At 33.6% G+C, this 13,343-nt stretch overlaps 1 long non-coding RNA gene across 1 annotated transcript; it reads left to right on the forward strand.

Moving 5' to 3' along the window:
• The first annotated feature begins 544 nt into the window (after window positions 1–544).
• On the forward strand, window positions 545–838 carry LOC141483661 (uncharacterized). Its single transcript, XR_012466214.1, has 2 exons — window positions 545–666; window positions 725–838. It is a non-coding gene; the product is annotated as an uncharacterized lncRNA (long non-coding RNA).
• The last annotated feature ends 12,505 nt before the right edge of the window (window positions 839–13,343 follow it).

Raw genomic sequence — 13,343 nt, forward strand, 5'->3', positions numbered from 1 at the left:
CAAGCACCAAGGGGGCGCTGTGCACAACATCATAAATCTATCAATTCCTCCACAGCCACTTGAGACATCATCAACAAGTCCATGACCCATCAAAACTCCTTCTCAAAGCAATGCAACCCTTAAACAACCCTTGACAACTTGAGTAACCGATCAATCCCTCACCCGTGAACAACTGTAGAACTAGTTCGGTGTAAGTCGAAGGAACGACACTACGAAAGTTCGGCAGATGTCAACCAACAGCTGTCTCTTAACCTTGTTTACAAATGTTTCCAAAATATTGTTCCAATCAATTTTCAACTATTTACCAATCCTTATTCATGCGAAGGAGTAGGAACATATAAGGTAAGTCGCCATAACCTTCCCTTTCAGTACGAATATTTGAACATTCATCTTATGCAGAATATTTACCGAAAATATCAAACAGTATTCAGAAACCAGAGCTAACTAATATTGTTTTTCAGGCGATATGGCTCTAATATGTCAGTAATCCTTCTGGAAGTAATGAATAACGATCTATGCAAGAAATATTCTTGGAAAGGTATCCTAAGGCAGACAACGGCAAAAAAAAAATGATAGGTGAAGAAAACTGAGAAACAAACAATAACAACTATTTCAACCTAGCGAGGAATTTCGGATCTACAACGTCGATTGGCAATAGGAGAATGCGTAAGTACTGGTCAAAGCAGTTAGTCAGGGAGCATACATTTATTCTTATACATTTCAGGTATGGTTTTCTATGGAACGGAAGATTCCCATTACTATGATGTTAAATGAATAAAATCAACTTGTAACTGAATTACATTGTTAATATCCTCTGAATAAAGATCTTAAAAGGTAAGGTAGTGTTTTTGAAAGGTCACATAAGAGCAGTTTGATCTAGTGCTAAATTGAAACGTAACATAATGAAAATTGCGAGTTTCTAAAAGTATCTAGATCTGACTTTCCATTGATAGAAGAGGATACAAACCACCCTACATTATTATTTGATATTGAACTAGAAAATAGTAAGAGTAATAGGGAGAATACCTACTTTGGAACAGAAACTGTATATAATTTTCAAAAGTGTGATTTCTTACAGCTTTCGTATAAAATCAGAGATATTGACTGGACCGCATTGTTTGAAATAGAAAATGTTAATAACGCGGTAAATTTTTTCTATAGTAAAATATATGACGTTCTCAATGAATTAGTACCTCGAGTAAAAAATAAAAAAAGAAAGTTTCCTGTTTGGTTTACCTATGAAGTAAAAAATGTTTGAAACGGAAAAATGAACTAAGAAAGTTGAAAAATCTATCCAACTATTATATGCAGCTATATGTTGAGGAGAGACGAACATTGAAAAAACTAAATGATACGTGCTATAAAGAATACATAAGAAATATAGAAAATACCATCAATAACGATTCAAAACACTTCTGATCATATACGAAAAACAACAAAAAAACTAATAATTCTTCCCCCATACTCAAGCTACAGGGCTCCCGAGTGAAAGAAAGTGACTCTGCAGATTCTTTTGGCAAATATTTTCAATCTGTCTACAGTAATGACCAGGCGACTTACAGCATCAACTTTGCAGGTGATGTTGAAACCCGTCTCACAATCGATGAAGTAACCGACAGCGATTACTTTGAAGCTTTAAAGAAACTTAAGCCAAAAAAATCTGCAGGAAGTGATAAAATACCACCATATATTATTAAAGGATGTGGAGTATGGCTAAAGCAACCTCTTCTTTATATCTATAATAGGAGTGCTGTGTGCTATTGCGAAACTGTTTGAACAGATCATCTATATAAAAGTGTTAAGGGGTTTTGGCGAAAACATTTGTGATGAACAGCACGGATTTGTACCAAAAAAGTCGACGTCAACAAATCTACTAACATGTACTCATCATGTCCTCAACCATCTAGATAACAATGAACAGGTTGATGTTATTTATACAGATTTTCAAAAAGCATTCGATGAAGTTAATCATGATTTGATACTGGAAAAGTTACATAAAAATGGCGCTGATACCCAAGTACTCAAATTGCTGGCATCGTATTTGAATAATCGACACTTCAGAGTCAAATATGAAGGTAATTGTACAGGGAAATTTCGCGCAAACTCTGGAGTTCCTCAAGGATCAAACTTGGGTCCATTACTTTTTCTTGTATTCATTAATGATCTAACTCAAAATATAAAGTACTCTGAGTGTCTCTTATTCGCAGATGATCTTAAATTTTATAGACAGATCGAAAACTTACAAGATTGTGTCAAACTACAAGAGGACATCAATAGTGTTTATCGATGGAGTGTGAAAAATGATCTTCCGTTCAATATATCCAAATGTTCTGTCCTGTCTTGTACCCGAAAACTGAATAAAACACTATACAATTACTTAATGAATGGTATTGAATTATCCAGGGTAGAGACTGTCAAAAATTTAGGTATATACTGTAACTCCACACTCTCGTTCAAACCTCATTTGGATTACATAGCATCTCAGGCTCTAAGAATTATGGGATTTGTAATGAGACAAAGTGCACATTTCAATGATATTAAAGTGATTACTACACTTTATAATAGTTTGGTCATACCTAAACTTGAATATGGGGCTGTAGTATGGCATCCTTCCTATATTGTTCATAAAAATAGATTGGAAAAAATTCAAAACAGATTTCTGAGATTTTTATATTACAAGAAATATAAAGTATACCCGGATTATAATACAATTAGAACAGTAGCACTACGAAATGAATTTAAAATACCCAGTTTAGAAAATAGAAGACAGGCAACTATAGTGTTAATGTGTTATAAAATATATAAAAAAATTATAACTCTCCCAATCTCAAATCTTTACTGAAAGAGAGAATTCCCAAAAGAACAACAAGACTCATTCAATTCTTTGATGTACCATATGTATCAACAAATAACTGTTCACCTATCATTACAATGATCAAAATAACAAACAACTTCCTGTTAATGTCAGATATCAACGTTGTTCTTCCTCCCAAACAAGTTTATAGTGGTGTAAAAAAATACTTTTCAAGTTTAGAATAACTATGTTTCTTCCTTCCATTCGGCTTTATGTAGTAACTACTCGTAGATACAATGTAACTGTATTCACGTATAAATATTAGAATTCTATTTATGATTTAGACTGAATTGACATTTTTATAAGAATAATTATTTTCATGTAATGAGGTTTTTACCTGTTTAAAAATAAATAAATAAATAAATTAATAATTGTTTTTTCGAAAGTAAATACGACTATTACAAATACTTAGAAGATGAAATTCCCATCAATAACTTAAAAATCGAACCAAGAGTAGAAAAAGTTTTTAAATTAAAATCGAAACTTAGAAATGCAGAAGCTATACTGTTAGCTGCTGAAAAAGAAAAAGTCAGACTTCCAAACGCCCTTGTAAAAATGAATGAAAAAGGAGAATTTTCAGTAACAGTTGTAAATGGAAACGCAATTGAAAAATCCATTGATTTTCCAGACTTACAATTTGAAAAATTTAATGAAAATGAAATTCAAAATGATTTTAATGAAATTTTTCCAAATCGTTCAACAGAAATAAAAAGTTTGCTTCGTTTAGAACATTTGAATGAAGAAGAAAAAGAACTCATTGAGAACCTTTGTTTAGAATTCTCAGACATATTCTATATAGAAGGAGATCCTTAAACATTCACGAGTGAAATAAAACATGCTGTAAAACTGAAAGAGAATGCCCAACCAGTCTCAACAAAATCTTATAGGTATCCACACATTCATAAAAATGAAGTGAAAACTCAAATTTCAAAACTAATAGAACAAAACATAATACGACCATCAGTCTCACCTTGGTCAGCCCCAGTTTGGATAGTACCTAAAAAACTTGACGCATCTGGAAAACAGAAATGGCGCGTTGTAATTGATTACAGGAAATTAAATGAAATCACAGTAGACGATAAATACCCTCTACCAAATATCTCAGACCTTTTAGATCAGTTAGGAAAGTGTCAATACTTTACGACACTTGACTTAGCATCAGGATTCCACCAAATTGAAATGGATCCTAAAGACATAGAAAAAACTGCATTTTCCGTAGAAAATGGCCTCTACGAATTTCTGAGAATGCCATTCGGGATGAAAAACTCACCCTCCACCCTTCAACGAATTTTAGACCATATATTAACCGGACTTAGAAACGAAAGATGTCTAGTCTACATGGACGACATAATAATTTATTCCCCAACAATTGACGAACACATGCAAAATTTAAAACTAATATTCAAACGCTTAAGAAAAGCTAATTTAAAAATACAACCCGACAAATGCGAATTTTTAAGACAAGAAATTGCATACTTAGGACACCTTATAACCAAAAATGGAGTAAAACCAAACCCAGAAAAGGTGAATTGCATAATAGACTTTCCAGAGCCTATAAACGTTAAAGAAATAAAACAATTTTTAGGTTTAGCAGGTTATTACCGAAAATTTATCCCAAATTTTTCCAAAATATCTAAACCAATGACACATCTATTACAAAAAGATGTGAAATTTAATTTCGATAATGAATGTAAAATTGCATTTCAAGAAACGAAAAAAACATTAACGTCAACCCCAATTTTAATATACCCTAATTTTGACGAACCCTTTATTTTAACAGCAGACGCATCTTCCTTTGCAATAGAAGCAGTATTATCTCAAGGACCCATAGGAAAAGATTTACCTATAGCCTATGCATCTAGAACATTATGTCCAGCCGAGACAAAATACTCTACCATAGAAAGAGAATTACTAGCTATGGTATGGGCAGTTAAACATTTTCGTCCCTACCTTAATGGAAGAAATCTTAATTTTATAGTAGACCATCGCCCTTTAACGTGGTTATTTTCAATCAAAGACCCTGGCAGCCGATTAGCCAGATGGCGATTAAAATTAGAAGAATATCAATTCAATGTAATTTATAGACCCGGAAAAATACACAAAAACGCAGACGCTTTGTCTAGAATTAAAATAAATTATTTCAAAAAATGCGCAAAATTTCATTCAAAAATTTTCGCAATTGAAAATGAAGCAATCGAAAATGAAAACCAAAATGAAAACGAAGGAATTTCAGATACTGAAACTGAAATAGGTCAAGAAACAATTTTTGAAGAATTGAAAAACTTCACAAAACTTTATGAATCAAAATCACTAATTGACTATCCTAAATTCATTTTTACCAATGACCAATTTTCAGACAAAAAACATAAAGATATAATTGTTTTTCTGCAAAGAAACAAACTTACAGAAATCCATGACAAAATATTTGAAGACATTTTTGAAGAATATCCCGATTTCTTCTATAACAAAATCAATGTTGTATCTAGCAAAACGGTGAAAGATCGAAAATATTACTTGATCCCATTACCTTTTGATCATGACGGAGCAATAGAATATTTGTTCAGCTCCCTATACAAAGACCAAAATTTATTCGTACCAAATACAGTATACCAACTCGAAACAAATGTAGGATTCCCAATACAAGAAATGTTATCCTATATTTTAGTTGACAAAGATGACATAAAATTCCAAATATGTCAAAACATTGTAACGACCCCTGACAAAGATCAGATTCCAATTATATTAGACCAGTTTCATAACGGTAAAAACAATTTACACCGTGGAATAAATGAAACTCTCCGAAGAATTAAACAAAAATACAACTGGAACGGTATAACAAAAGATGTTGAAAATTTTATTAAAGCCTGTGAGGTATGTCAAAAAACAAAAATCTGCAGGAAAAACTTAGAAAATCCGTTAGTAATCACGGAAACCCCCAAAACAGCTTTTGAAAGAATAAATAAAGATATTTTAGAAATTCCAACGAAGAATTATCTTCTTACAATTCGAGATGAACTTACAAAATTCACTCAAGCATACCCTATATCTGATAAAACAACGAAATCAGTTGTAAACACATTATTGCTATATTTCCAACATTATGGAACACCACTAAGAATCCATGCCGATTCAGGAAAATAATTTAACAATTATCTACTAAAAGACATATGTTTACTCTATAATATTAAATTAACATTTTCCAGTGTTGACCATCCACAATCAAATGGTTCACTTGAAAGATTCCATGCCACCCTAATGGAAATGATAAGAGTAAATCTAGCAGAAAACCCTAAAGACCACCCATTTTCTATTATACCCTATGCTGTTATATGTTATAACAACAGTCTTAATAAAACCAACGGATTTAGTCCTTATGAACTAATATTCGGACACACATCCGGTAGACCCCCCGAAACCTTATATAATCAAAAAGACCTTATGACGAAGTATGTCAGAGATCTTAATAACCGTATGGAATATTATTACAAAGTAGCACGCACAAACACTGAACGAAAGAAAAAAAAAGCTAAAGTAAGATTTGACAGTAACTTACATCATGAACCAAAAACTTATAATATAGGTGACAAATTTAACGGACCTTTTGAAGTAATAGAAATTTTCAAAAACTCAGCATTACTGAGAAATCCTGAAACTAACCAAACAACAAAAGTCAATTTCGATAGACTGAAACCAAGTTTTGTTTCAGATCAAGAATGATTCTTCTACTGGCACTAACGATTCAAATAAATAATCAACGCCCAGTATATGCTAGTACCTGTGAACAACACTATAGGTATTTATTACCATGAAACCGGAAGCATGAAAATATCAAATGAAAAATGGACTTTATTAGTTGTAAAAGACATGGCACCTGTAAAACAAGCCATTGCCCATAATCGAAATATTCTAAGTAATCTCATTCACCTACTTGAAACAAACAATTTAGGAATGAAAACTTTCAGTTCAGAGATAAGCACACATATTAGCCTTTTAAATAAAGTAGCTGATTCAGTAGAATTAAAATATGATATAAGCGATATAAACGAGGACTTTTAAATGGAATAGGTTCCGTATGGAAAGCAATAACCGGCAACCTTGGTGCCAGTGACGGCGAATATTTTAATGAATGTATTAACAAGATTTATAAAGACGAACACCAAATTCAAAATTTATTAAAAACCAAATTTCAGTCACAACCTCTGTAATTAAAGAATTTAATACTACAATACGACAATTACAGGTTGATAAGCAAGCATTTAATGAAGATATAGTTCAAATTAAAGCATGGATATATACGCTATCTGACAGAGTATCTTTAATAAACGCAAGGTTGAAAGCCATCCAAATTTGCGAACAACTTTTAGAAAGTTATGTATTTCTAGAAGATTATTTAAATGATATGCTGAACGCAATTACTTTTGCCAGACTTCATATCATTCACACATCAATTATAATGCCAAACGATTTAGTTTCGTCCCTTCAGGAAATTGCTCAAACAATACAAAGAAACAATTTACCTTTACCAACAAGACTTTCTTCAATATCAAAATATCTTGACATAATTGAATTACAAGCTTTTCAAGCAGATTCAAGACTTGTCTTCATTTTGAAAATACCACTAGTAGATCCTGAATTATATACTGTTTATAGATTGTACCCCATTCCAATTTTGGATAATCAAACAGGGTTACATCACATTTTACCCACAACAAGAAATTTATAGCAAAAGATGATGATTCAATGCTGTATGCTGCATTTGAAAATCTAAATTCATGTAAAAACTTAAACTATAATATTGATATATGTCAAAACGTAATTTCGTACCCAATTGATAGTAACGCAATGTGCGAAGCTCAAATTTTGAGACCACTTTCAGAACTCCCTAGAATGTGTTCAATTTCACTTTTATTTGCAAAAGATTACAATGTCTATGAAATACAAAGTAATACTTGGCTAATTGCATTATCAGACCCGTTAGCTGTAACAATAAATTGCCAAAAACGTGAGGTTGAAACACGAATTATAAAAACCAATTCAATCTTGAAACTCCAAAATAATTGTAATGCTTTCATTGGAAACACAATAGTGTATTCAAAAATACTTGCAAATGAACAGAATGTAACTTATAAAAGTCATCCAATTTTAATACCATATCAATGTTGCAAGGATGTACCAGAAAAAGAAAGTTTACCACATTTAAAACCTTTGAAATTGAGAAAATTGAATGTAGACAATCTCAATATTGCTCAACATAAATTAGATCAATATTCAGATCAGTTAGATCAAATTATAAATGAACCATTCATAAACCGACATGTTTCATGGTTTACTATTTTCACAATTGTAATAATTGTAATAATAATAGCACTTTACATATTTTGTAAATGTAGAAAAAGACGCTCTATGCAAATTGGTAAAATGACATCAAGCAATGATGATCGACCACCTGGACCCAGAAGAACTTTCGCTTCATTACGAAGACTACTCCCAGCTCCAGGAAGAAGACCCAGTATCCACCTAGAGGAACCCATTGAGGAAGAAATTGAGTTAAGCTCAAATAAAACATTTGCTTGACTGAAAGTTGCAGCACCGCATCAACTTTCTTTTCAAGGGGGAAGTTGTTATATTAGAAAAATCAATGCACCCTTTGTCCAAGGATTGCACCATAATAAACAAATATTGCATCAGCCACTACGCAGTTACCCAGGAAATGACTCAGCATATTCAGCATATTTCCAAGGTTTTTCTAGAAAATTCGAAGAAACGCATATCTACATCAGCAGTTCCTGATCCTATAAATATGGGAAAACAAGAGGACGCCTCATTCTTGAATCACTTCGCGACTATCCAAATTCGTCGATTTCTTGAATCATTTTCGTAAAATTTAATACTTTATTGTAAATAATTATATTCAATAAAGTTTGTTTTTTAAAAATATAAATTTAGTGTGAACCACATAACATATATAAAACAAATCAAGACACACTCCTAGAAACAATAAACCTAGAGAAGATTCAACACAAATAATAGTATATAATAATAATAATAATAATAATAATAATAATAATAATAATTTATTGGTGCTTACTTCTGCGGAGACACAGGGATAAGCCAATGCATGGGGTCTTCTTCAATAACATTGAAGACCTTGGCTTATCAAAGCGCCTGACGTTCGCTTTTCTCAGGTCGAGTGGGCTGAAGTCGGAAACTGAGGGGTTCATCATGACTTGCCAGGATGGTGTCTTCAACACCTTAGTCTACCGCAGTCGCGTGATGGGTATAGAGGTTCCTGACACAAGGTGCAGGGCCTGCCGCGAGGCGCCTGAGACCCTAATGCACTTGCTATCAGCATGTCCAGCATATGCGGTCTCGGCCTATATCCATCGACATAACGCGGCCCTAAGAGTGCTATATTACCATCTACGGCACTCTTACGGTATTGACGAGACACCGGTGTTGCCCTACGCTCCGGGGGATATTGAATCCGTTGTGGGGAACGAGAAGTGCCGAATTTATTGGAACTATTCGTTCCCCACCCTCAGGCTCATACAAGCTAATAAGCCTGATGTAGTCCTTCTCGACCACCAGACCAAAACGATATTTGTCGTGGAGTTTTCAGCTCCTGGCGAGACGAATATCGTCAGAAAAGAGGAGGAAAAACGGATAAAATATCGAGATTTTCTCTTCGAACTCCGCAGACTCTATCCAGATCACTCTGTCAAGATGGTCGTTCTGATTGTTGGAGTCCTTGGTGGAATGATGTCTTCTCTACTCTCGAATCTAAAAATCATACCGGCTTGCCGCACTAAGGCAGAAATCTTAGCCGCACAGATGCAGAAGGCTGTCATTCTTGGCTCACTGCGTTTGCTCAGGGCACATGATTCTCGGACCCAATGATCACTTACCCCACGGTGTGGGGAGTGGTCATTGGTTGATTATGCTGGCGCGCCCTCCCGAATGTGTCGGGGCTTCGGGGGATAGGGTCTGACCAGCGCACACTACGGTGGAAAAAAAAAAAAAAAAAAAAAAAATAATTTATTGGTGCTAACATACAGCAGTATTTACACAAGTCGAAAAGAAAAGAAAAAAAAATACGTTATCAGATAAAAATTTACAATAAATGCATATAAACAGTATACTTGACAACTAGCACTTACAGATATAAAAAAAATGATGCACAGACATTGTTAAAAAGAATTGAGTGATTTAATGCATGTCCCTAAAGTTATTTTGAAGGTACTCCTCAATGCTATAGAACGCTTTCCTTTTTAGGTATAGTTTTATTTTGTTCTTAAACTGTGTGAAAGGTAAGTTTTTTACTTCTTCTGGAAGGACATTGTACATTTTTATGCAATGATAGCTAGTTCCGTATATATGTATATATATATATATATATATATATATATATATATATATATATATATATATATACTATATATATATATATTAGAAGTGTAATTTGTTGAACCCTTGGCCAGAGGCGAAACGTTTAATTGAAGTCTTTCTTTTCGTATATTTTATCGATGGTGACACCACGGCAGTCGAGGACCGTCTGCCTAACGTCTACCCTCTACGAGAGCGCAACGACCACTGCCTCTTCGTTATCGCATTCAGTTGGGAGGTAATCTTGGCGCATGTAGTTGAGAAATGGGGTTGGCTATGACGTCTTGACGGGTCCTATCAGAGTGTATTTAAGAAGCGGAAGAGTGTTGGTTATGTCAGTTTACAACAAGTGAGTTAGTGAGAACTATTATATAAAATGTATTCCTGTGACTGTGGTAAATCATTCACTCGTAGTTATAATCTTCGTCGGCATCAGCTCCAGAGTTGCCAAGGAGGACCTGCTGTGAAACGGATGAGAGTGGACAATGCAACACCAATGTATACTTGCAATTGCTGTAATGTGACAATTCCTATGACACAAGTGAACTCTCACCGAAGAAGCATGAGTCATAAAAATAATGCATGTGTTCAATTGTCTGAAGGTGTTCAAATGATAACGAATGCATTCAATTGCCGCATTGCTACGTACAGGGATGAGAGTTCGATTGTATCCACTGACTACATGTCATTTTTCAATGAGATTAGGCAGAAGGTCATTGAATTACTGGAATCGGCCATCAGGATCCATAAAAGCATCAAGGTGAATATGGAAGTTTTTGGGAATTATATTCTTCAGGAACACGAAGTCATTTAATTCCCAAAATAAAATAGTGGACCAATCTTCAAATTTGAATGCTGTTTTTGATGGATTCCGTGATGCAATTGTGGCTCAAACGACTGAATTCCAGGAACGTGACTCAGGTAATAATTTTTTTGTAAATTCCAACGAGATTGAGTAGTAATATTTATTATTTTGTAATTTAGGTTGGACTTGTGAAAAAATACTATTTCTCGAAATACTATTTCTGAATGCATTGAATGCTGCCTGAATGCATTGGTGAATGTTCGTAACGAAGATCAACACTTTTTTTCTTGGGCTATACCATCAGCATTATATCCTGCAAATGGTAGGGTGTCCGAAGTTACGTCATATCCACATTTTTTCAATGTTTTAGATGTCACAGGTATGGATTTTCCGGTTTAAGTTAATAATAAGAGTATTGAAAGATTTGAAGATAGGAATGATATTTCAATTAATGTTTACGGTTTAGAGAATAAATTTGATAAGGGTAAAGTGAAGTATGATGTGATTGGTCCATTGCGATACTCACAGAGAAGACTCCGGAGACATGTCAATTTGTTACTTATAACTGATGACTCCGGCAATAGTCACTATTGTTGGATCAAAGATCTTTCAAGATCAGTTTCTAGTCAACTATCAGCTCATGATCACAAAAAATATTTTTGTGATGGATGTTTGATATATTTTTCCAGCGAGAGATTGCTTTTACGTCATAAGATGAATGATTGTAATCTCGTTAGTACAACAACACCAACCACCAATTTCAAGATCAATAAATATGGTCGGATGGTTGCGGAAAATAAATTATTGTTTGGAAATTTTGAGAGACAAAAGAGGGTACCATTTGTAGTATATGCTGATTTTGAATCAGTACTTGAACCGATTCACGTGAATGAGCCAAATCCAGAAAGTTCATACACGATTAAGACATTCAAACATGCTCCATATTCATTTGCTTATCTGATAAAATGTTCATATAATGATGATTTGTCAAAATTTGTTACATATAGAGGTGTAGATGCAGCTCAGAAATTTGTGAGTAGCATTGGAGATAATTTGAAAAAGATATATGAAAATCATCTCAGATACCCTATACCAATGGATGCACAAACCCTCGAAGAAGAGGAACAATTTGCTGCAGCCGGAACTTGTGGTATATGTAATAAACCATTCATTGATGGTGAAGTCAAAGTTAGAGATCATTGTCATGTTACAGGAAAGAAAAGATCACATGCCGCTCATTCCAAATGTAATTTGAATTTCAAAATCCCTAACTTTGTACCTATTATTTTCCACAATTTAAGCGGCTATAATTGCCATTTATTCATAAAAGAATTGTATAGGAATAAAGAGAAAGTTGATGTCATCCCACAAACAAAAGAGAAATACATATCTTTCACTAAGCATATCTTCACACACACCTATATCGATAAAGATAGTAAGGTTAAGAAGAAATATCTCAAAATGAGATTTATTGATAGTTATAAATTTATGACTAATTTGTTGGAGAAATTGGGTGCTAACTTGACCTCTGATCAATGTTTGGAGATGCATAAACATTTCCCACAAATCGAGAAATTCAATTTGATGAGGCAGAAAGGTGTATTTCCATATAGCTTCGTTGATGACATTGACAAATTGCATTATCCATCACTTCCAACAAAAAATCAGGTTTATGACAAACTCATTTGTGAACACATATCAGAAAATGATTATGATAGGGCTAGAAATGTGTGGAATTTATACAAGTGTCAGAATTTGGGTGAATACTCTGATTTGTATTTGAAGTCGGATGTATTGCTATTATGTTATATTTTTGAAAACTCTCGCACCACAAGTTTGGAGATTTATAATTTAGATCCAGCACATTATTACACTGCACCTGGATTATCTTGGGATGCTATGTTGAAGTATACGAATATTGAATTGGAATTACTAACTGACATTGATATGATTCACTTTTTTCAAAAAGGTATACGAGGTGGAATTAGTCAGTGTAGTGAGAGGAAACATATAGCAAATAATGAATTTTTAACAAATTATAATCCCAATGAACCTTCCACATTCGTTACATATTTAGATGCAACGAATTTATACGGTCATAGCATGTCACAATCTGTACCAACAAGTGAATTTACATAGCTGATACCTAATGAAATTCTTAACCTTGATGTGATGAATGTGAGTTATGATAGTCCGTATGGGTATGTGTTTGAAGTGGACATTCATTATCCACAAGAGTTGCATGATGAACATTCTGATCTTATTTTTAGTTGAAAAATTAATACCACCTCGTACACAATC

The sequence above is a fragment of the Leptinotarsa decemlineata genome, unplaced genomic scaffold (genome assembly GCF_025532065.1).
Source record: "Leptinotarsa decemlineata unplaced genomic scaffold, Ldec_3_MD MMD2_tig00003798_RagTag_RagTag, whole genome shotgun sequence".
NCBI lineage: Eukaryota > Metazoa > Arthropoda > Insecta > Coleoptera > Chrysomelidae > Leptinotarsa > Leptinotarsa decemlineata.